This window comes from Trachypithecus francoisi, unplaced genomic scaffold (assembly GCF_009764315.1).
Source record: "Trachypithecus francoisi isolate TF-2019V2 unplaced genomic scaffold, Tfra_2.0 Lachesis_group13, whole genome shotgun sequence".
Classification (NCBI taxonomy): Eukaryota; Metazoa; Chordata; class Mammalia; order Primates; family Cercopithecidae; genus Trachypithecus; species Trachypithecus francoisi.
The window spans coordinates 116,341,603-116,368,304 of NW_022681458.1; the positions used below are offsets into that span (position 1 = coordinate 116,341,603).

Consider the following 26,702-nt stretch of genomic DNA (forward strand, 5'->3'; position numbering starts at 1 on the left):
TTCTGAGACATGCATAGAGTATAGGAGTCTTAGTCCTTTTATGTGCCAATCATACAAAGAAAAAATATCAAAATAAAAAAATTTCACATTTTGACATTCTTATCCTAAAAGTTAATAGTGGTATAGTAGATGTATGTACATACATGTGTGTTTGTGTGTGTATATTTATATACACATGCACATATAACGTGTATTAATATATACACATGCATAAATGTATGCATGTATGTTAATCTGAATTAAATAGCATTCGAACAAAATATTCTATATCTATGCTATGAAGAAAGTCATCAAATTTAATACTTGCTATTTTGTATATCCTTGACAATGGCGTTCTCAGGTAAGCTTCGTTTTTAAGCATATTTTTCAACATAGGCCTGACTAAATCCTGACGGGTGAGTAGATGATGGTCAAAGGAGACTGAGAAGAAAGTTATGTACTTAGAGGTAGTATAATAGCATGAACAAAAACATGAAAAAGCAAGAGGGTTTGAGAAACCATAGCCATTTTGTATTAATTGAATGATGAAGTGGGAAATGATTTTATGTTAGCATTATACTTCTAGAACAATATTTTCAGCTTGTTCTGAACAATATGTTTACTCCTTGAAAGGAATAAACAAGTATGTATTAATGTCAACACTGAGATGTTCTTAGGAGGCTGGAGACTGGTCTATCCAAATGAGTAATATTCTCTAGAAATCAAAGAGAGAACAACAAAGGTAAAATGTGAAAGGAACTGGAAAAATGACCTGAAGGAAAATGGCAGAGCTTTATCATGCAGATGAACATAAGAGAGAAAATATAAATTTATCTTATTAGATTTGATCCACCTATTTTTTTTTTATTTTTTCACTCAAGTTTCAGTGAACCTACGTGAATAAAGATTTACAAATAACTTATTCCTCTGAGAAATGTCAGTGTATTCTGTAATAAAAGGGGACCACAGTCTAAATCAAAAGGTGCTTTATTATAGTGACCTCCATGTACTTTCATCTTCAAGTTTCTGCAATGCCATATTATTTGAGTGTTAAAATGGAACTCATTCTGTCTCAGTTCAGCTGAGACTACAAAAAGAGGAGAATGGGTACTTAGAACCCCTACATCCTAAAGCAAGCTGCTGCTAGACAACATATGTATTGCAAAGTGAGGCTATAAAACCTGCTTCTACTAGCATTAGCGGTCGTTCACCCCACCTGTAAAATGGTGCGGTGTGAAGAGTCCATAGAGAGTCCCTTTGGATAGCAAAATTGGAATTCTATGTATTTCCAAGCACTCTAACTTGCCATCCTCTCCATGGGGGAAGTGAGAAGGGCCTTTCCCACTCAAAACAAAGAAGCAAGCAAACAAACAACAACAATAAAACAGGACATCTGTTCACCCTTTGGCGTTCTAATAGTGTTTACCTCTTACCACAAACTGTCTAAAGATGAAAATCATTCTGGAGCTGCACCTAAATAGCACTATAGAGAAAGAAGATTGAACTGAATTTCCTACTACACTTAAGTAAAGGTGAAGAAAGCACATACTACTCCAAAGATCAGCATTATCAGTGGGAGAGAGTCAGCCTGGACTTTCTAATAGAGACCCTGCCAAAGAAAAGATGACCAGGAAAAAAGAAACAAACATTGAGAGAGCATGAGGGTGTGGGGTGGGAAGAGATGATAACTGTAGGAAGACTAGGGGCTGACTAAGGGAGGGGAGTCTTAAATGATTACCCAGAGAAGAAGAGAACAAGCATGAGAATAATCTCTGAAAACAAATAAATAAAACCAAAAGACAGAATAGAAACTCTGGAGAGAAAGAAACAACAACTATGCGCTTCCACTTTCTGCAGAATAAATAATTGCCAGATTATAAAGGCAGGCACATAACATGCTCTTCTCCTAGGAAGAGGATAACTAGGTGATAGGATAACACAGACCACACCCATCCCACACTACAGCATTCTAATACTGAGGATGTCCAAGGTAGGTGGCGGGTGTGGTGGTTAAAACTGTTAAAAATTAATTGAAGCACAGAGAACTGCTTTTTTAAAAAAAAATTACAATGGACATACATATTAACATATGAAGTAAGAATGTGCTTGGGACAGCAAGGGACAGAAATAGGAGATGTGCTTGCAGATGCATTCAATGTCAGAAAAAGATCAAATCCAGACAGGTCTATAAAGGGACACAGGCAAAAATAACATTGATTTACAGAGATAAAATAGCTAGGGATAAACCTAACTAGAAATGTGCAATACCTATGTGAAGAAAACTTTAAAATCATTTTAAAGGCCTCAAAGGAAGGCTTGAACCATGTTCTTGAAGAGGAAGGATAAATAATGAAAGAATGTCAACTCTAAGTTGTTAAATTTAGCATGATGCAAATAATAATACCAATAGTTTTTCTCACATCCTTTGAGGGAGAAAAAGGACTTGATAAAACAGTTTACTTAAAAAATCATACCAAGAGATGCAAACACCCAAGAAATTTTGAACAAGGAAAAGCAATGGCTAGCCATAATAGATATTAAAACATATTTCCCAATAACTAAGTAGGATTGACATAAATTTTATTGACATGAAATAATATTGTCTGTCTCTAGAAAGATTAATAAGGAGAATAAGAAGTCCAAAAATAAGCCCAAATATATATAAGGATTGAATATATTTTATAGGGTTGTCTCAAGTCCTGTGGATAATTAACTGAATCATTAGGTCAGTGGTATTAGGAACACTGGGGGTTATTTGGAAAAATTTGAAGGTGGTGCCCTTCTTCTTGGTACATAATATCACAATGAATTCCAAGTGCATCACATATTCGAACATTAAAAAACTGAAAATCATAAAAATACACGAGAAAAACAGAGAATTACTTTATGTCATTCCAGCTGCTGAGGCCTTTCTATGATTCAAAATATAGAGGCTATGAAAGGTTATTTTTTAAAGAATAAAGTCAACAGCATTAAAAATATCACATAGATGAAGAAATACCATAACCTAAGCCCAAGAACAAATTAAAAGCTGAGAAATCATTTGCAATGTATATTGCAAAGGATTAAGAACTGCCAGAAATAACTAAGAAAAATATTAACAAATCAATAGAAAAATGAACACAGGGTATGAATAGGTAATTCAAATAAATGGAAATGGAAATACCTCTTAAATATTACAGCATGCTCAATCTCAATTTACTAAGAAAATACAAGTAATATAATGATATTTATTTTTCATCAATCCACATGACCAAAATGTGTAAGTCCAGTAACACCATGTTATTGAGGTTGTATAGCAATATTGCCATTGGGAATATAAATTTATAAAATTATCCAAAAGGAAAATTTGACTAACTCTTTTAGATGTATAAATTCAAAGAGTCTTTTAATCCAGTAATTCTAATTCCTCTATTTGGCTCTAGACAAATATTTTCACATATATGACATTATATAATTAAACCTGCCCAACAATGGAAGAGTTTTATTACTCATTCATGTTTTCTAATCAATAGAAATGAAACAACCTTGACTTTATTTCACTATGAATAGTATGTCCTCAAAAACTAGCTGTCCAAGAGAGCAGCAGTTCCAGAGAAGCCAAATACTTTGAACATGTAGCTATCTCTGACCTCCAGGATAATCAGCATTTTGTAGGCAAACCATGTCTCATTGTATCTTTTTAGCATTTGGCAGAAGATCTTTTCAAATCGGTGTCCAACAATTGTTTGCTGATGAATAATAGGTGAAAGAACAAAGTGCATTAGCAATAAAGCTATTTTTGCCTCTCTCTCTTTTCTAGCTGTATTTAGATTGAAAGCTATGTATTATTGGGAATTGTCTACTCCCACTGGAATATGAGTTCCTCAATGGGAGAGAGCCTCACAGAATTATCATCATTGTGTTTCAAGCACATAGAACATTGTCTTATACAAAGCAGACAACAAATATGGTTTAAGAGAGTGGAATAAATGAAGCAAACATCGTTGCATAGTCCATTTGGCACTGCCATATATTTTCCTTGATATACCTGCCTCTTAATTTCTGTTGAACTCCTGGTTACCATCTGCACTTTGGATAGACATTTTCTAATATCTGACTATTCCCATTTGGGCCAGTTTTACACTGGTTCTTTTATTTAGAATATCCAATTATTTTTAGAAATTTTAAAACTTAACAAAATATTTTGTCTCCATAAATAATATTTAATTGAGGATTCTTCCTGAAAACATGCAAATGTAAATTTATTTTGCTTTTTAATTTATCTTGGACACTAACAAAGCCAAGTGCATGTAGAGTATTTTAGTGACTACACAGGATTTATAAAAGCCATGGCTACTTGGGTGATGGTAGTAAAGTCACAAAGATAAAAATATTACTTTTGCAGATTAGAAGAATTCAGGACATGAAAATTTCCCAGTCATAAAAATACATTAAAAAATGAAAAGATGTTCTCTAGAACAATAATAACTCGCTATACTCATGCCCTTCTATTCCGTATTTCAAGTGTTGTGTCTCTTTCTTCTGATCTTTCATTTATGGCTGAGTTACCTGATCTCTTAGTAAATTATTTAAAGACCCCACCAAATAGAACATGGGTTCTGTTAACAGTAAAGATGTAGAGGCAGCCGGGATCAACACAAGGTCAAGTCTTTTCTGCCGGAGTTATGTTCGTCTCATATCTAGACAGTGTTATTGTCTCAAAGCCATTTTAGCAATGATTTGCTGGCCTTGTGGAGACCTTGTTAGGAGTACTGTATTTTAATGGCTACATTAAATTTGATTGTCCCATTATTTAAGGATCTGTCATATTTTGTCTCTCAAAAAATGACAGCTATTGGTGATTAAAGATGAGTCCAACTCCATCCCTTCAAGTCTTTTATTGAAGGGTGGCTACTAAATAAATAATAATTAATATTTAATAAAATAAACTGAATGATGAAAGTACCTTTGAGCATGCTCTTCTTCATTCACTGTCCAACTACAATTTGTTACCTTCTAGTCAGAAAACCTCTGTCTTGTTCTGATCCACTCCCTTTGGAGTTGTAAACCACTGTTTCTTACTTTCGTAGCACCACGAGAATAACTATCAGAACAAATTACAATGTGTTATCATCATTGCTTAATTTGTAATATTCTATATGAAAAGTTTTTAAAGATAGGGATAGTATCTTTTACTTTTGTGTCTTTGAATCTACCACAGAATGTGGCAAATAAAAACTAAAAACACAATTGTGAAAGGAATAAGCACATGAAAAGGATCTTTCAATTAACCCAGAAGTGTGAACAAAAATACATAAAAATTGATGAATGCAAGGAATTATAATGAAAGTTGCAAGCTACTGTTAATAGTTAATTTAACGCTAAGCATGTTTTTATTGTTAATACCACATTTTAATATCAATTTATTATTTACCTAATAGTTGTAGCTAAACTTATACTTTTATTTTAAAGAAACTAACTTCCTTAGGTTTATGCTGTAAAATCCCTTTAGCAGCCTGGAGTCTCTTATGTGCGGGTGCGTGCTGTCAATGACCTGATAGCAATGGGTTCATCATTACACCCCAGCACCAGGTACAGTAGATGCAGTATTATCAATGAAGAAAAGCTAACTTCTATTAAGAACCTGTGTGTTTCTAACAACAGTTATGCTATCATTTATTAAATATATCTTATTAGTGCATTTAACTTATAGGAATCCATATTTCTATAATTTAAAGAAAACAAAAAACAACTTCTCATTTTTACTGATGTATAGCATGTAGAGTAGTGTACAAACCATAAGCTTTCATGTCTATATGCCATCGAAAATATACACTTGTAAATGAATAGGAAATTATCACCATTCCAGAAACTTCCCTTGTGACTCTTATCAATCTTGACTTCTTTCTCCTCCCCAAAACACTCCTATCCTGATATCTGACACACAGGATTCATATTTCCTTTATGTGAAAAGTGTGTATGTGGGAGTATATTTATGTCATATTTTATGTCTTTATTTGTAGATAAAAGGTATGAAATTGCACCTTATGTATTATTTCATCTTTTATTATTGTGTATGAGATGCATCCATATTGTTCCATGTTATATGTGGGAGTAGTTTATTATCATGGCTGTAAAATATCTTAGTAATTGAATATTCCACAATGTATGTGCATAATTATTTTGTTTATGAACATTTCATTTGTTTCCCATTTGGGCCTGTTATAAAAGCACTGTCATATACATTCTTATCCATATTTTTTGACACATATATACATATACATATATTTCTGTTTGCTCTATATCAAGGAGAGAGAGTGTGTGTATATGTGTGTGTGTAAAAATGCATGTTTATCCATGCTAGAAAATGAATTGAAATTAAGAAGTAAATTAAGTAATGAAACATGAAGTAATCTTTCATACTGGTAAAACCTGAGGAAGAAATATATAAGCAATTCTAAGATTTACCATTCATTGATTAATAACTGAAAATCTGGCTAGATGACCTCGTGGTAATTCTGTCATTGGTATCAGGAAGAAATACAGAAACGAATAAGAAATAAATATTAATTTTAAAAGTATAGAGAAACATAAAAGTATCTACGGAAGACTGTTTTACTGATTCAGTGCTGGATTTATAATTTACCCCAAGATGAGAAATGACTCTACTGTAGTCATTATGTAGTCATTATGTAGTACTACTACATTACTATCTACTGTAGTCATTACTGTAGTCATTTTATTTCCACAAACATTTTTAATTTACCCCCACAAAAAACCCAGCCTGTTATTGTGCAAGCTTTACAGGTAAGAAAACTAAGTCTCGGTGAATGTAGGTAGAAAACTTAAAATTTATTAAGTCATAACTCACTGAAGCAAAAACTAACAACTACATCTACTCTGGGAAGGTGGGGGGCAAACTAGTGTCGGGATAAGAAAAAAATCTGAACTGTAATTGATGTATTGCCGGAGGCTTAATGTGGGAAAGCCTGAGAGTTAAATAAAACAATGTATTCAATTAAATGTTCTTATGTGTGTGTGTAGAGAGAGTATATAAGTTTGCTTACATACATGTGAGTAAAATGAATGACAGCAATGATACAAGCGATGGGAGGGAGAAAATAGGATTATTTTGTCATTTGAAAGTACACACTATCCATGGGTCAGTATAGTGTTATGTGAAAGGGGGCTTGGATTAGTTATGAATGTATGTTGCAAACCATAGCAAACCCCTGAAAATGTTTTTAAACTGGCACTTTGTATGCTAAGGAATGAGAGAAAAATACAATTATGCAAACCACATAATTAAAATCACAAAAGTTAAAAAAACAGAAGACAAAATAGGAATAGGAACAAAGAACAAGGGCGAGAACAGAAAACAGTAACAAATATGGTAGATATTAATTCAAGTATATGAGTAATCACTTTGAATGTCAACGGTCTAGATGTTCCAAGGGAAAAACAAAAATTGTCAGAGTAGAAAAAGACCAAACTACATATTGCCTGTAAAAAACCCACTTAAAATATAAAAACATATGTAGACTAAAAACAAATGGATGAGGAAAGATATACCTTGCTAATACTAATGTTGGAAAATCAGCATAGGTATATTAATTTCAGACCAAGCAGGCTTCCAAGCAAATATAAAAATTAAAATAGGTAAAAAGTCATATTACATGATGATAAAGGGGTGAATTCTCAAAGAAGAAATGGCCACCCTTAATGTGTATGTGTCAAAGCATCAGAATATGCGAAGCAAAAACCATTAGAACTGTGAAAATTGGATAAATCTAATATTATAGTTGGAGACATCAACAAACCCTCTATCAGAAACAGACAGATCCAGCAGACAGAACATCAGTAAGGACACAGGCGAACTCAGTGAAACTATCAATCAACTGAATATAATTGACACCTATAGACAATTTCATCCAATAGCAGCAGAATATAAACTCTTCCCAAGCTAACATGGAAGAAACATTTATCAAGATAGGCCACATTCTGGTCCATAAAACATACTTTAACATATTTAAAAGAATAGAAATCATAAAATGTCTTCTTTCAGACCACATGGAGTTAAACTAGGAATCAATAATAGCAAGATAACTGAAAAATTTTGACACCCATCGAAATTAAACAATACACTTCTAAATAAAATATGAGTTGAAGAAATCTCAATAAAAATAATAAAACACTTTTGACTAAATAAAAACAGAAACACAATTTATCAAAATTATCCTGATTTCATTACTACACATTGTATACATGTATCAAAATATCACACACACCCCCAAAATATGTACAACTATTGTAAATCAATACAAATATAGGAATCAGCAAAAGCAGTGCTTAGAGGAAATTTATAGCATTGAATTCATATATTAGAAAAAAAAGAAGTATCTAAAATCAGTGATTTAAGCTTCCCCCTTAGGAAACTAGGAAAAGTAAAGTGGATTAAATCCAATGTGTAACAGAGAGAGGCAATAACTATTAGAACAGTAACCAATAAAATTGAAAATAGGAAATCCACAGAGAGAAAACCCATAAAATCACAAACTTGTTCTTTTAGAAGATTGAAAAAATGAAAAAATAAAATGATAAGTTTTTGGCCAGGCTAAGTAAAATAGAGAAAAAACAAAAATTACTAATGTCAGAAATGAAAGACGGAACATCATTAAGATCTTATGGACATTTAAAGGATAAAAAAGAATAATATGAACAACTTTAGGTTCATACTATTCTTTTTTTTTTTTTTTTAGATGGTGGCTCACTCTGTTGCCCAGGCTAGAGTGCAGTGATGTGATTTTGGCTCACTGCAGTCTCTGCCTCCCAGGTTCAAGCGATTTTCTCACCTCAGTCTCCTGAGTAACTGGGATTACAGGCATGTGCTACCACGCTTGGCTAATTATTTTGTATATTTTAGAGATCGGGTTTCACCATGCTGGCCAGGCTGTTCTTGAACTCCGGACCTCAAGCAGTCCACCTGCCTCGTTCTCCCAAAGTGCTGGGATTACAGGGGTGAGCCACCATGCCCATAGGCCCACATCTTTGATAACCTAGATGAAACGAGTCAGTTCCTTGGGGGCGGTGGTGGGGAGAACAATCTGCCAAAATTCACACAAGAAGAAATAGACAATTTGGATTGTCTTATATCTATTTACAATTGAATAAAAATTAATAACCTTCCAAACAGAAAGCACCAAGCCCAGTTTGGTTCACTACTAAATTCTACCAAACATGTAAGAAAGAGATTATGCCAAGTTCTTTACAATTTTTATTAGTAGAGGCAGAGGTAATACTCTAACTCATTCTTTGAGGCTTGCATCATACTAATACCAAAATCAGATAAAAAAGTTTTCCAAAAAAGTAAAATCAAAGACCAATAACTCTCATAAACACAGATGCAAAAATCCTCAGTAAATTCTTAGCAAGTTGAATCCAACAATGTATAAAAAGTATTACATACCAAGACCAAAAGGGGCATCCCACGTATGCAAGACTCCTTCAGCATTCAAAAATCAATTAGCAGAATCCACCGTCAGAATACACTAAAAAAGAAAAACAACATGATCACATCAATAGATGCAGACAAAGCCTTTGACAAACCCCAACAACTATTTGTGTTTAAAAAAAAACAACAACAACTCAGTGAACTATGAATGAGGGGGACTTCCTCCAATTGATAAGGTATACCTACAGAAAACTCACAGCTCACACCACACTTAATGGTGAGAAACTAGAAGCATTTCCACTAAGGTGAGAAACAAGACAAGTATGAGTCCTCTCACTACTCTTTTTCAATACTGTATTAGCAGTACTGGCTAACATAGTAAGAGAAAAAAAAATAAAGCACATTGATTGGGAAGAAAGAAATAAAACTGTCTTGATTGTAGATGAGTCTAAACAATGTCAAAAATCTGAAAGAATCAGCAAAAATCTCCTGGAACTAATATACTTCATAGAAACTTCATAAAAAGGTTAAAATATGAAAATCAACTTCTTTCCTTTATACCAGCAATGAACAAGTGGAATTAAAAATTGAAAACACAATACTATTTATATTAACATTAAAAAATGAAATAGTTATAATAAAATATGTATAAGATCTATATGAGGAAAACTATAAAATTCTGATCAAAGAAATCCAAGAATAACTAAATAAATGAAGAGATATTTCACGTTCACGGATAGGAAGATTCAATGTTTTCAAGTTCAGTTTTTCCAAAATTGGGCAATAAATTCAATTCAATTTTAATTAAAATCCTAGCAAGTTATTTTGTGTATAACAAACTGATTCCAAAATTTATGTGTAAAGGTAAAGAGCCCAGAATAGTCAATCCATATTGAAAGTATATAGAATTGAAGGAATGAAAATCTTTACTTCAAGATTTACTATGAAACTCAGTAATCAAGAGATTGTAATAGTGGTGAGAAATTAGCTAAATAGATTAATGGAACAGAAAAAAGAGCCAAGAAATAGATCCACATAAACATAATTCACTGTTCTTTTTATTTTAAAAAATTCATTTTAAGCTCCAGGAAACATGTTCAGGATGTGCAGTCTCCTTACATAGGTAAACATGTGCCATGGTGGTTTGCTGCACCTTTCAACCCATCACCTCAGTATTAAGCCCAGCATACATTAGCTATTTTTCCTAATGCTCTCCCTCCCACCACTGGTAAGTCTCAGTGTGTGATGTTCCCCTCCATATGTCCATGTGTTCTCGCTGTTCAGCTCTCACTTACAAGTGAGAATATGCAGTGTTTGGTACTCTATTCCTGCATTAGTTTGCTGAGGATAATGGGTTCCAGCTCCATCCACAATCTTACACGGGACATGATCTCTTTCCTTTTTATGGCTGCATACTCTTCCATGTTATATATGTACCACATTTTCTTTATCCAGTCTATCAGTGATGGGCATTTGGATTGATTCCATGTCTTTGCTATTGTGAATAGTGCTGCAGTGAAATGGAATTGCTGGGTCAAATGGTATTTCTGGTTCTAGATCTTTGAGGAATCACCACACCATCTTCCACAATGGTTAAACTTATTTACATTCCCACCAACATTGTAAAAGTATTTCTATTTCTCTGCAACCTCACCAGAATCTGTTGTTTCTTGAATTTTTAACAATCACCATTATGACTGGCATGAGGTGGTATCTTATTGTGGTTTTAATGTTCATTTATCTAATGATCAGTGATGTTGAGCTTTTTATTCATTTTTGTTGGCCTCATGAATGTCTTCTTTTGAGAAGTGTCTGTTCATGTCCTTTGCCCACTTTTTAATGAATTTGCTTGTTTATTTTCTTGTAAATTTGTTCAAGTTCCTTAAAATTAACTCCAGATAGATTAAAGACTTAAATGTAAAACCCAAAGCTATAAAACTCCTAGAAGAAAATCTAGGCGATACCATTCAGGACTTAGGAATGGGCAAAGATTTCATAATGAAATCACCAAAACCAATTGCAACAAAAGCAAAATTTGACCAATGGGATCTAATTAAATTAAAGAGGTTCTGCACAGCAAAATAAACTATCATCAGAGCAAACAGGCAACCTACAGAGTGGGAGATAAATTTTGCAGTCTACCCATCTGACAAAGGTCTCATAACCAACTGATCTTTTATCATTCAGCAGAGCCAAGACCATGAAACAAAGGTAGTACTTTCAACAAGTAATACTGGAACAACTGGATATACACATGTCAAAAAATAAATCTAGACAGACTACAAGCTGTGCGTAAAAAGTAACTCAAAGTGATCACAGGCTTCGATGTAAAATGCGAACTATAAAACTACTAGAAGATAACACAGGAGAAAATATAGGTGATCTTGGGTTTGATGATTACATTTTAGACATGAAATCAAAGGCACAAACCCTGAAAGAATTGATAGGGTAGGGACTGGCAAGATGGCAGAATCAGAACAGCTCGATCTGCAGCTCCCAGTGAGAGGCGACAATGTGGTAGCATTCCTCGCTCTCGGCACCTCCCGGTCCCGGAGTCCGCTCTGGCTGCAATCCAGGAGACCTTCAGCACACCACTGCGCTGTGGGGGCCTGCCCTCTCTGGGGATGGCCGAGGCCAGACCGGTTGACTCCCTCTGCTGGCAGAAAGGTGTGGAGGGAGAGGTGCAGTCAGGAGCTGGGGCACACATGGCTCTGGCAGGCCTGCCTGGGGCAACTGGCCAGCACCTGCTGGGCTTGATCAGGGGAGGAGCTCCCTCTGGGCTGCAGGAGTGCCCTGGCTAGGTGCCACCAAGTCCTGCAGTGAATGCCATTGAGAGGTGAAGCCAGCTGGGCTTCTGGGGTGGGTGGGGACTTGGAGAACTTTTCCTGTAGCTAAAGGTTTGTAAACGCACCAATCAGCACTCTGTGTCTAGCTAAAGGTTTGGAAAGGCACCAATCACCACTCTGTGTCTAGCTAATGTGGTAAGGGACTTGGAGAACTTTTGTGTCTAGCTAAGGGATTGTAAACGCACCAATTAGCACTCTGTGTCTAGCTAAAGGTTTGTAAACGGACCAATCAACTCCCTGTAAAATGGACCAATCAGCTCTCCACAAAATGGAGCAAACAGTAGGATGTGGGTGGGGCCAGATAAGGGAATAAAAGCAGGCCACCCCAGCCAGCAGCGGCAACCTGCTCCAGTTCCCTTCCATGCTGTGGAAGCTTTGTTCCTTCTCTCTTCACAATAAATCTTGCTGCTGCTCATTCTTTGGGTCTGTGCCACCTTTATGAGCTGTAGCACTCACCACAAAGTTCTGCAGCTTCACTCCTGAGGCCAGCGAGACCATGAACCACAGGGAGGGATGAACAACTCCAGACGGGAAGAACAAACAACTCCAGAGCACCGCCTTAAGAGCTGTAACACTCACCACGAAGGTCTGCAGCGTCACTTCTGAAGTCAGTGAGAACATGAACCCACCAGAAGGAAGAAACTTTGGACACATCTGAACATCTGAAGAAACAAACTCCAGACACCTCATCTTTAAGAACTGTAACACTCACTGCAAGGGTCTGCAGCTTCATTCTCGAAGTCAGCAAGACCAAGAACCCACCAAATCCAGACACATCAGCAAGATCAATGCAGAAGGTGGTTATTTCTGCATTTCCAACTGAGGTACCTGGCATCTCATTGGGACTGGTTAGACAGTCAGTGGAGCCCATGGAGGGCAAGCCGAAGCAGGATGTGGTGTTGCCTCACTGGAAAGCTCAAGGGGTGGGAAACTCCAACCCCTAGCCAAGAGAAGCCCTGAGAAACTGTGCAATCTTGGCTGTTCTGCAGCTCCACTCTGATACCCAGGCAAACAGAGTCTGGAGTAGACCTCCAGCAAACTCTAGCAAACCTGCAGCAGAGAGGCCTTACTCTTAGAAGAAAAACTAACAGAAAGAATAGTATCAACATCAAAAAAAGGACATTCATGCAGAAACCCCACCCAAAACCACCAGCATGAAAGACCAGAGGTAGATAAATCTATGAAGATGAGGAAAACCAGCACAAAAAGGCTGCAAATTCCAAAAATCAGAATGCCTCTTCTCCTCCAAAGGATCACAACTCTTCACCAGCAAGGGAACGAAACTGGACAGGCAATGAGTCTGATAAATTGACAAAAGTAGGCTTCAGAAGGTGGGTAATAACAAACTCCTCCAAGCTAAAGGAGCATGTTCTAACCCAATGCAAGGAAGCTAAGAACCTTGAAAAAATGTTAGAGGAATTGCTAACTAAAATAATCACCTTAGAGAAGAACATAAATGACCTGATGGAGCTGAAAAACACAGCATGAGAACTTCATGAGCATAAATAGTATCAATAGCCGAATCGATCATGCAGAAGAAAGGATATCAGAGATTGAAGATCAACTTAATGAAATAAGCATGAAGACAAGATTAGAGAAAAAAGAACGAACAAATGAAAAAAAGCCTCTAAGGAATATGGGACTATGAGAAAGGAACAAATCTACATTTGATTGGTGTACCTGAAAGTGACTATTGTCCAGGAGAACATCTCAACCTGCAGACAGGCCAAAGTTCAAATTCAGAAAATACAGAGAACATCACAAAGATACTCCTCAAGAAGAGCAACCCCAAGACACATAATCATCAGAATCACCAAGGTTGAAATGAAGGAAAAAATGTTAAGGGCAGCTAGAGAGAAAGGTCGAGTTATGTACAAAGGGAAGTCCATCAGACTAACAGCAGATCTCTCTGCAGAACCCTACAAGCCAGGAGAGAGTGGAGGCAATATTCAACATTCTTAAAAGAATTGTCAACCTGGAATTTCATATCCAGCCAAACTAAGCTTCATAAGTTAGAAAATAAAATCCTTCTCAAACAGGCAAATGTTGAGAGATTTTTGTCACCACCAAGCCTGTCTTACAAGAGCTCCTGAAAAAAGCACTAAATATGGAAAGAAAAAAACGGTACCAGCCACTGCAAAAACATACCAAATTATAAAGACCATCAACACTATGAAAAGTCGCAACAACTAATGGCAAAATAACCAGCTAGCATCATGACAGGATCAAATTCACACATAACAGTATTAACCTTAAATGTAAACGGGCTAAATGCCCCAATTGAAAGACACAGACTGGCGAATGGGATAAAGAGTCAAGAACCAGCAGTGTGCTATATTCAGGAGACCCATCTCATGTCCAAAGACACACATGGGCTCAAAATAAAGGGGTAGAGGAATATTACCAAGCAAATGGAAAACAAAAAAAGCAGGGGTTGTAATCCTAATCTCTGAGAAAGCAGACTTTAAACCAAGAAAGATCAATAAAGATCAAGAAGGGCATTACATAATGGTAAAGGGATCAACACAGCAAGAAGAGCTAACTATCCTAAATATTTATGCACCCAATACCAGAGCACCCAGATTCATAAAGCAAGTTCTTAGAGACCTACAAAGAGACTTAGACTCCCACACAATAATAGTGGGAGACTTTAACACTCACTGTCAATATTAGACAGATCAACAAGACAGAAGGTTAAAAACAGTATTCAACACTTGAACTCAGCTCTGGACCAAGCAGACCTAATAGACATCTACAGATCTCTCCACCCCAAATCAACAGAATATACATTCTTCTCAGCACCATATCACACTTATTCTAAAATTGACCACACAACTGGAAGTAAAACACCCTTCAGCAGATGCAAAAGAACGAAAATCATAACAAACAATCTCTCGGACCACAGTGCAAACAAATTAGAACTCAGGATTAAGAAACTTACTCTAAACTGCACAAATACAAGGAAACTGAACAACTTGCTCCTGAATGACTCCTGGATAAGTAACGAAATTAAGGCTTTGAAACCAATAAGAACAAAGACACAACATACTGCAATCTCTAGGACACAGACAGAGCAGTGTGTAGAGAGAAATTTATAGCAATAAATACCCACAGGAGAAAGTGGGAAAGATCTAAAATTGACTCCCTAACATCACAATTCAAAGAACGAGAAAAGCAAGAGCAAACACATTCAAAAGCTAGCAGAAGACAAGAAACAACTAAGATCACAGCAGAACTGAAGGGGATAAGACACAAAAAACTCTTCAAAAAATTAATAATCCAGGAGCTGGTTTTTTGACAAGATCAACCAAATAGACTGCTGGCCAGACTAATAAAGAAGAAAAGAGACAAGAATCAAATAGACACAAAAATTGATAAAGGGGATATCACCACTAAGCCCACAGAAATACAAACTACCATCAGAGAATACTATAAACACCTCTATGCAAGTAAACTAGAAAATCTTGAAGAAATAAATTCCTGCACACATACACCCTCCCAAGACTAAAGAAGGAAGAAGTTGAATCCCTGAATAGACCAATAACAAGTTCTGAAATGGAGGCAGTAATTAATAGCACACCAACCAAAAAAAGCCCAGGACCAGAAGGATTCACAGCCGAATTCTACCAGATATACAAAGAGGAGCTGATACCATTCCTTCTGAAACTATTCCAAAGAATAGAAAAAGAGGGACTCCTTCCTAACACATTTTATGAGGCCAGCAGCATCCTGATACCAAACCCTGGCAGAGAAGCAACAAAAAGAAAATTTCAGGCCATTATCCCTGGTGAACATCGATGTAAAAATCCTCCGTAAAATACTGACAAACTGAATCCAGCAGCACATCAAAAAACGTATACACCACGATCAAGTTGACTCTGTCCCTGGAATGCAAGGTTGGTTCAAAATATGCAAATCAATAAACATAATCCGTCAGATAAACAGAACCCATTACAAAAAAAAAAACACAATTATCTCAATAGGTGCAGAAAAGGCCTTCAAAAAAATTCAACTTGACTTCATGCTAAAAACTCAAACTAGCTATTATTGGGACATATCTCAAAATAATAAGAGCTACTTATGACAAACCCAGAGCCAATATCATACTGAATGGGCAAAAACTGGAAGCATTCCCTTTGAAAACTGGCACAAGACAAGGATGCCCTCTCTCACCACTCCTATTCAATATAGTATTGGAAGTTCTGGCTAGGGCAATCAGGCAAGAGAAAGAAATAAAAGGTATTCAAATAGGAAGAGAGGAAGTCAAATTGTCTCTGTTTGCAGATGACATGATTGCACATTTAGAAAACCCCATAATCTCAGCCCAAAATCTCCTTAGGCCGGTAAGCAACTTCAGCAAAGTCTCAGGATACAAAAGCAATGTGCCCAAATCACGAGAATTCCTGTACACCAATAATAGACAAACAGAAAGCCAAATCACGAGTGAACTCCCATTCACAATTGCTACAAAGAGAATAAAATACCTAGGAATACAACTTACAAGGGATGTGAGGGACCTCTTCAAGAACTGCAAACCACTGCTGAAGGAAATAAGACACAAACAAATGAAGAAACATTCCATGCTCATGGATAGGAAGAATCAATATCGTGAAAATGGCCATACTGCCCAACATGCTATCCCCATCAAGCTACCAATGACTTTCTTCACAGAATTAGAAAAAAATACTGTAAATTTCAAATGGAAACAAAAAAGAGATTGTATAGCCATGACAATCCGAAGCAAAAAGAACAAAGCTGGAGACATCACGTTACCTGACTTCAAGCTATACGACAAGGCTACAGTAACCAAAATAGCATGGTACTGGTACCAAAGCAGATATATAAACCAATGGAATACGACAGAGGCCTCAGAAATAACGCCACATATCTACAACCATCTGATCTTTGGCAAACCTGACAAAAACAAGCAATGGGGAATGGACTGCCTATTTAATAAATGGTGTTGGGAAAACTAGCTAGCCGAATGCAGAAAACTGAAACTGGACCCCTCCCTTAAACCTTAAACAAAAATTAACTCAAGATGGACTAAAGACTTAAATGTAAGACCTAAAACATAAAAACTCTAGAAGAAAACCTAGGCAAAACCATTCAGGACAGAGGCATGGACAAAGACTTAATGACTAAAACACCAAAAGCAATGGCAACAAAAACCAAAATTGACAAATGGGATCTAATTAAACTAAAGAACTTCTGTACAGCAAAAGAAACTATCATCAGAGTGAACAGACAATCTACAGAATGGGAGAAAATTTTTGAAATCTATCAATCTGACAAAGGCCTAATATCCAGAATCTATAAGAACTTAAACAAGTTTATAAGAAAAAAAAATTCAAAAAGAGGGCAAAGGATATGAACAGACACTTCTCAAAAGAAGACATTTATGAAAAAGGCTCATCATCACTGGGCATTAGAGAAATGCAAATCAAAACCACAATGAGATAGCATCTTATGACAGTTAGAAGGGTGATCATTAAAAAGTGAGGAAACAACAGATGCTGGAGAGGACGTGGAGAAATAGCAAAGCTTTTACACTGTTGGTGGGAGTGTAAATTAATTCAACGATTGTGGAACACAGTGTGGCAATTCCTCAAGGATCTAGAACCAGAAATACCAGTAGACTCAGCAATCCCATTACTAGGTATATACCCAAAAGATATATAAATCATTCTACTATAAAGACACATGCGCACGTACGTTTCTTGCAGCACTGTTCAGAATAGCAAAGACGTGGAACCAACCCAAATGTCCATCAATGATTGACTGCATGAAGAAATGTGGCACATATATGCCATGGAATACTATGCAGTCATAGAAACGGATGAGTTCTTATCCTTTGCTGGGACATGGATGAAGCCGGAAACCATCATTCTCAGCAAACTAACACAGGAACAGAAAACCAAACACTGAATGTTCTCACTTATAGGTGGGAGTTGAACAATGAGAACACATGGACACAGGGAGGGGAACATCACACACTGGGCCCTGTCATGGGGTGGGGAGGCTAGGGGAGGGATAGCATTACGAAAAAAACCCATGTAGATAACGAGTTGATGGGTGCATCAAACCACCATAGCACATATATACCTATGTAACAAACCTGCATCTTCTGCACATGTATCCTAGAACTTAAAGTAAAATAAAAAAATTGATAAGCTTGACTTTATTAAAATTAAAAATGTCTACTCTGCAAAAAGGCTGCAGAGGGAATGAAAATATGAGAAACAGCCTAAGAGAAAATACTTATGAAATATAGATTTGTTAAAGAACTGTTATCCAAAATACACGAAGAACTCTTAAAATTCAACAAGAAAACAACCAATTAAAAGCAGGCTGAAGATATTAATGGGAAACTCACCAAAGTAGATATATCGATGAACAATGAGCAAATGAAAAAAACTTCATATTACATGGACTTTGGATTATAATGATATGAAAATGTAGGTTTTTCTTTTTCTTTTTTTTTTTTTTTTTTGAGATGGAGTCTCGCTCCATCGCCGAGGCTGGAGTGCAGTGGCCAGATCACAGCTCACTGCAAGCTCCGCCTCCCGGGTTTACTCCATTCTCCTGCCTCAGCCTCCCGAGTAGCTGGGACTACAGGCACCCGCCACCTCGCCCGGCTAGTTTTTTTGTATTTTTTAGTAGAGACGGGGTTTCACTGTGTTAGCCAGGATGGTCTCGACCTCCTGACCTCGTGATCCGCCCGTCTCGGCCTCCCAAAGTGCTGGGATTACAGGCTTAAGCCACCGCGCCCAGCCTAAAATGTAGGTTTTTCAATTGTAACTAATGTACCATTCTGGTAAATGATGCTGATAATGGAGTAAACTATTGCTCTGTGAGCTCAGGGATTATGTAGAAAAATAGTCATACCTTTCTATCAATGTAGCTGTGAACCTAAAATTCCTCCAAAAAATAGAGTCTTAAAAAAATCTACTGGGTGGAAAATTTAATTATGTCTATAAAAATTCCGAATAGGATTAAATTTTATTCAGAATATGATTAAATAAATGACAAAGGCATGTCATAGACAATATGATTTACTTGAGTTGGGAAAATATCACCATTGTCTTTTGAAATTCAGAGGTATTATATACATCGACATGTTAGTAACTGGGCTTTGTGAAGAAGGTAGTATTTTCCTAAGATTAGAGATTGATGGAAAAACAGGGCATCCCTTTCTTCTGCAGAAAAAACAAACCCAGCCACTCTCAATAAATACAGATATGCTAGTAAATATATCTCTTAATCGATGACTTTCACGTTATGAGAGCTAGTTCTGCTTTTTACTCTTAGGAGCTACAAGACTTTCAATTAGAGATATTAGTCATTTACAGCTCAACTGGGTAAAGAGTTGATTAGCTAGACTAGAGAAAAAAATAGTAAGGCCGGATTGTGATGAAGGGATTTACCAAGCCTTTTAGAAGTGGTATTTTATTGAGATTAATGGGTGAGATCAGAACAGAACCCAGTGAAAAAAATGAATTACATAGTGGATAAGAAGTGTCAGATAAAAAAGGAAGCCTAAATGTAAACCAACTAATAGTGAGAAGATTGAGTTTCTTTTTAATTATGTGATCAAAATGTTATGAGAATAGGAGTAAAGGCTTGGAGTATCCTGCAGTGATAAATTTCTGATGAGGTAAATATTTTGTACCTATAAATCCCATGTGGATAGCTTTAGATGGGCTGTATGTGTGTTTGGTACTGCTTCTGTCAATGTTTATATTGAGCCATCCTCAGACCCTGTACGTTACTACTTGATTCTCAGTTCTACCGCAGCCATTTAGGTCTCAGTCCTGGAGACAAATAAAATTAGAACAAAGATGGGCAAATATTGACAATAGCAGCAAGTAATAACTGATAGCCAGCTTGCCAAAGGGGCTATAAGAAGTAAGATGCAGAGTTCAAAAAGTATGTAATAATTCTAGGTTTTACATAATGGATATGAATATGTGAGCCTGATTTATCAAGATAAGTGGGACTGAGGTAAGATTTATTTAAAAATAGTGATATTGAAAACGTTAACTCATTTGGTGCAGTGGTGTGCACCTGTAGTCACAAGTACTGAGGATGATGAGGCAGGAGTACAACTTGTTCCCAGAAATTTGGGCCAAGCCTGAGCAACATAGCGAGCCCCATCTTAAAGAAAAAAATAATTAAAAAAAGATAACCACCAAATATGTGGCAACTTTTTTGGGGGGTCCACTTCCTTTTTCAACAGTGTTATGTTGTTGAGAAATAGCTGAAATGAGTCAGAACTACTTATGTTGTTTCCTTAATATGTAAGGTTGAAAATGTTTCTTAACATCTTTGACACTCAATTTCAGTAACTGTAAAATGATACCTATATTATATATACACATATATCATTGATTTAATAGAATGATGAATAAAAGACCCACTTATAACAAATCTTCTCTATGTATGTAATGTATAATGCTGTCTCTTTATACACAGACACATACGGACTTAATGTGACATAGACATAGCCTGATGTTCAATCAAGAGAAGCTAAAATTGCAGTTTTGATTAGTAGGTAAAGGAAAATATAAAGTTACATTTTTAGGTAGCTCTGATTTCAAATGCCAACTATTGACCCTTTTCACCTTTTCCATTACTCATTGGATGAAGACTCTTCAGATTTGATTGCTATACTGTGACCAACATTTACAATGGAATTTTTGAAATATAATGAGAAAAAGAGCTCCTCATGTGTTTAAGCTTCGATAGCCACACATTTCATCACACAGCAACTCAGAACCTTATACAGTCAAATGCAGGTGGAATTATCAATGATACTGTTTCCTTTGTGCAAGAAGAAAACTGGTCTGACCAGAAAACAAAAACAGAAACAAACAAACAAAAAAAGAAAATGGAACAAAAAACACATTCAAATTCACCAATCAGAAAGCTGACATCATCTAAAGCAAATTAAATGCTTGTTTCTTGTAGCTTTCTTTAACCAATATCTCATTATTCTGATCTCAATTCCATTCCCTGAATCCATGAGCCACTCTCTTGAGTTTCTTTTTTCTCAACAGGTGATGTAAGAATGAGAATAACATGTGCAGAGATGTCTACCTGATGTCAATAATTTCATTTTAATAAAAAGTTTGTTTTCCCATTTTTATTTGATAGGTGTGATGATGTATTCCTGGAATTGAAATGAACCTTCTTTATATTTTCTTTTATTAATAAAGATATCTATTGAAACACAGTCTAAAAGGTTTTTATAAAATGAAAACAAGGTGTCAAACCTATTACTTAGGTAAACCACTAATTTTTATGCAGATTAAAATTCAATACAGAATGCACATTTATTCATATTACACTGTGCCCATGAGGGAGAAATCAGTCTCTGCAATAAACAAAACTTTATGCCTTGTTGGAAAGCTCAAATCTCAAAAACCAAAGGCAACTTCACATTTTGTGACGCAGAACAAATACCGCAACCACATTATGTATCTTCGGTATTCTACCCTGTTGGACAGATTCTGAGACTCTTTCATAGATCCTAAGTCTATCACCATAATGTTTTTTTTTTTTTTCAACTGCATGGTATCAATATCTCATTAAATAGCTATTGTTTCCTACTCTTGTCTGCAAGGTATACCTTTGTCTTTGTTAAGTATAGCATGGTCTCTCCTCTCTCAGTGTCCAAAAACTTCTCTTTCCTTGCTCACTAGGAGATAATTTCTTGGGGGTCTTAAGTTTCTCTCATGTATAAATCATAAATTTGCTATATTAAGAAACACAGATATTGTAGTCACCCAGCTACTGGCTGGTATTCATTCATCTCCTTTTTCCCTAAAATAAAGGACAAGGGCTTTTTAAACATTCTGAGTCTGTAGTCTTACTTTCCACAAGATAAAATGCATCCGAAATAATGCTTTCCAAATAATATTGCTAAATAATCCAACTAACGTAGTACGTGTAATACTGGCATTTTTTATTATACCTGAAGTTTTGAAATACATTTGTGGAACGTGCAGGTTTGTAACACAGGTATACGCATGCCATGGTAGTTTGCTACACCCACCAACCCATCATCTGCATTAGGTATTTCACCTAATGCTACCACTCCCGTAGCCTCCCCACCCTTTGAGAGGCCGTGGTGTGTGATGTTCCCCTCCCTGGGTCCATGTGTTCTCATTGTTCAACTCCCACTTATGAGTGAGAACATGTGGTGTTTGGTTTTCTGTTCCTGTGTTAGTTTGCTGAGAATGATCATTTCCAGCTTCATCCATGTCCCTGCAAAGGACATGAACTCATCCTTTTCTATGGTTGCATATTATTCCATGGTGTGTATGTGCCACATTTTCTTTATCCAGTCAATCACTGATGGGCATTTGGGTTGATTCCAAGTCTTTGTTATTGTGAATTTATTGAGAGTGGCTGGGTTTGTTTTTTCTGCAGAAGAAAGGGATGCCCTGTTTTTCCATCAATCTCTAATCTTAGGAAAATACTACCTTCTTCACAAAGCCCAGTTACCAACATGCCGATGTATATAATATCTCTGAATTTCAAAAGACAATGGTGATATTTTCCCAACTCAAGTAAATCATATTGTCTATGACATGCCTTTGTCATTTATTTAATCAGAGTCTCGCTCTGTTGCCCAGGCTGGAGTGCAGTGGCCAGATCACAGCTCACTGCAAGCTCCGCCTCCCGGGTTTACTCCATTCTCCTGCCTCAGCCTCCCGAGTAGCTGGGACTACAGGCGCTGCAACCTCGCCTGGCTAGTTTTTTTGTATTTTTTAGTAGAGACGGGGTTTCACCGTGTTAGCCAGGATGGTCTCGATCTCCTGACCTCGTGATCCGCCCGTCTCGGCCTCCCAAAGTGCTGGGATTACAGGCTTGAGCCACCGCGCCCAGCCTAAAATGTAGGTTTTTCAATTGTAACTAATGTACCATTCTGGTAAATGATGCTGATAATGGAGTAAACTATGCTTCTGTGGGCTCAGGGATTATGTAGAAAAATAGTCATACCTTTCTATCAATGTAGCTGTGAACCTAAAATTCCTCTAAAAAACAGAGTCTTAAAAAAATCTACTGGGTAGAAAATTTAGATTATGTCCATAAAAATTCCGAATAGGATTACCAGGTCTTTGCTATTCTGAACAGTGCTGCAATAAACATACGTGTGCGTGTGTCTTTATAGCAGAATGATTTGTAATCCTTTGAGTACATACCCAGTAATGGGATTGCTGAGTCTAATGGTGTTTCCGGTTCTAGATCCTTGAGGAATCGCCACACCGTGTTCCACAATGGTTGAATTAATTTACACTCCCACCAACTGTGTAAAAGGGTTCCTATTTCTCCACTTCCTCTCTGGCATCTGTTGTTTCCTCACTTTTTAATGATCACCATTCTAACTGGCATGAGGTGGTATCTCATTGCGGTTTTGCATTTCTCTAATGACAAGTGATGATCTTTTTTTCACATGTTTGTTGATTGCATAAATGTCTTATTTTGAGAAGTGTCTGTTCATATTCTTCACCCACTTTTTGATGGGGTTGTTTTTTTCTTTTAAATTTGTTTAAATTGTTCGTAGAGTCTGGGTATTAGCTCTTTGTCAGATGGACAGATTTCAAAAAATTTCTCCCAATCTGTAGGTTGCCTGTTCACTCTGACGATAGTTTCCTCTGCTGTGTAGAAGGTCTTTAGTTTAATTAGATCCCATTTATCAATTTTGGCTTTTATGCCATCGCTTTTGGTGTTTTCGTCATGAAGTCTTTGCCCATGCCTCTATCTTGAATGGTATTGCCTAGGTTTTCTTCTATGGTTTTTATGGTTTTAGGTCTTAACGTTTAAGTCTTTAGTCCATCTTGAGTAAATTTTGTATAAGGTATAAGGAAGGGGTCCAGTTTCGGTTTTCTGCATATGGCTAAACTGTTTTAAAAACAAAGAAGAACTAATTTTGGAGAGGATAAATAATTGATCACATACTATACAAGTGATAAAACCAGAACTTAAGGAACCCTGATTTTTTTTTTTTTTTTTTTGAGGCGGAGTCTCGCTCTGTCGCCCGGACTGGAGTGCAGTGGCCGGATCTCAGCTCACTGCAAGCTCCGCCTCCCGGGTTCACGCCATTCTCCTGCCTCAGCCTCCCAAGTAGCTGGGACTACAGGCGCCCGCCACTTCGCCCGGCTAGTTTTTGTATTTTTAGTAGAGATGGGGTTTCACCGTGTTAGCCAGGATGGTCTCGATCTCCTGACCTCGTGATCCGCCCGTCTCGGCCTCCCAAAGTGCTGGGATTACAGGCTTGAGCCACCGCGCCCGGCCAGGAAGCCCTGATTCTTAGAACCCCTGTTGGAACATCATGTTTCTCCTTTGATTAAAATACCCATTATATAGTTGTAGTGCTCTCTTCCAAGAAAATGTAGTCTTCCAGGTAATTGGTCTGAAAGTTTCTTTGCAGAGCAAACGACTTTGTAGAGAAAATAGCTTTGAAAAGTCTGTTGAGGGGCAGAACTCTGAAAGCATGCTAAGGCAGAAAGAGAAAGACACCTAGCTCAATAAAGAAAAGAGGGAGGAAGCTAAAGAGCTTAGCAATGTCAGGGGGTAGGGTAAAGGGAATGGGTGGTCCCTGGATGCTAGAAAGAATGAACAAAGACTTTAAGGAAAGTCTGTCTCCTGGAGTTGATGGTGGTATGAATATACTTTTTGTGCACAATCTATAGTAAATCTCAGATTGCGCTTTAAAGAGGTTTTTTTTTTTTAAAGAATGTGGAGAAATGCCAAGTACTGGTGCAAGGATAGACTACTACAGCGGATGCCCACTGGGCATCTGACTTTTGGTATCATACCCATCACAGAAATATGCTGAAAATAGGTGGAAAGAGAAAAGGCCGGAATTCTGCTGTCAAGGAACTTAAAATGTAGTTGAAATATTGAATACAACTCAGAATATGTATTTAATATTTTAACTGGCTAGATTGGTGTTATGTGAATAATGTAGATAGATCCATTAGGGCACTTACAGGGATTTAAATACATTTTAATGATATGTAAATAATATTAATGCCAGTTTTTACCAAAAAAAGTATAAAAAGAGCAAAGATATAGATTTATAAAATATATAAAAATAGTTTCTCTTTTTTATGTTACTAGATAAATATGGATTCCACTTTGAGGCCACAAGAATCATTTTGCTAATATCACAAGCTAGGATTGCTACATGAGGCAAAAATACCTACAATTTAACATATGAATAAGAAGTCTCAAATTGTGACCAACTCTAGTTATTTTAATTAAATAGATTAATTCTGTTCTCAGAATCAATGTTAGCAATCGTGTGAACACAAGAAACAAAGGAAGTAAATGGTAAAATCTCTTCCGTCTACATTTTGCCATGAAAGAAACCAGGCCAGTGAAAGTGCTTTCTGGAGCTATCTAGATGCAGAGAATCTTCCAGCTGAGCCCTCTCTAATTGCATTCACAGGGCCGGGCGCGGTGGCTCAAGCCTGTAATCCCAGCACTTTGGGAGGCCGAGACGGGCGGATCATGAGGTCAGGAGATCGAGACCCTCCTGGCTAATACAGTGAAACCCCGTCTCTACTAAAAATACAAAAACTAGCCGGGCGAGGTGGCGGGCGCCTGTAGTCCCAGCTACTCGGGAGGCTGAGGCAGGAGAATGGCGTAAACCCGGGAGGCGGAGCTTGCAGTGAGCTGAGATCCGGCCACTGCACTCCAGCCTGGGCGACAGAGCGAGACTCCGCCTCAAAAAAAAAAAAAAAAAAAAAATAATTGCATTCACAGAATAGGCATGATGTGTGACAGGCTTAGCAGCCTATCTCAATCTAAAGAATTCAGAGAAAAATAAAGCAGAATCTAAAGTATAAAAACACGATGTAATTTTAACTGTGGGCTTACTTTTTTTTTTTTCCTAAAGTAATACACTCTAACATGTTCCACGATAATAAGAACTATTTTTGTATTCTTGTGTTTCTATTATATTCTGTCATGAGAACTATATTTCAGAGAATTGTATCTAAAAGTATTGTTATATTTTTCTTTATCATTCTAATGGCAGAGATTATACTTCCAAGAACAGAACATTTTTCAAAAAAAAAAAGATAATCATTTCTTTTGAGAAGGTCTCTAATGAGGGCAGTGTGTGAAGGGGGAGAAAGTATACATTCATTCTTGTGACAAATATTTTAATGCACAGAATATTATGGACCATTAATCCATTTGTATGACAGGCTTAGGCTGACTACCACGGGACTTTGGAAAATATCATACTCTATATTGGTTTCTTTCTCCAAAAGGACAATTATTCATCTGGTGGAATATGGAAGAATACATATTGAAAGTAGAAATTTACTCTGCCAAACTACATATAGAAGAATTTCTCCAAGCAATTTCTGTAAACACCCATCTTTAAGCACTGTATGATACAATTGCCATCATTAATTAGCTTT

General features: G+C 36.7%; 1 long non-coding RNA gene across 1 annotated transcript in view; it reads right to left on the reverse strand.

The window, feature by feature from the left end:
* LOC117095277 overlaps positions 1 to 26,702 on the reverse strand; it is a 100,204-nt gene that overhangs the window by 60,922 nt on the left and 12,580 nt on the right. The window contains exon 2 of the long non-coding RNA XR_004441890.1: positions 9,428 to 9,509. This is a non-coding gene — a long non-coding RNA (uncharacterized LOC117095277). The remainder of the gene's footprint in view (positions 1 to 9,427; positions 9,510 to 26,702) is intronic.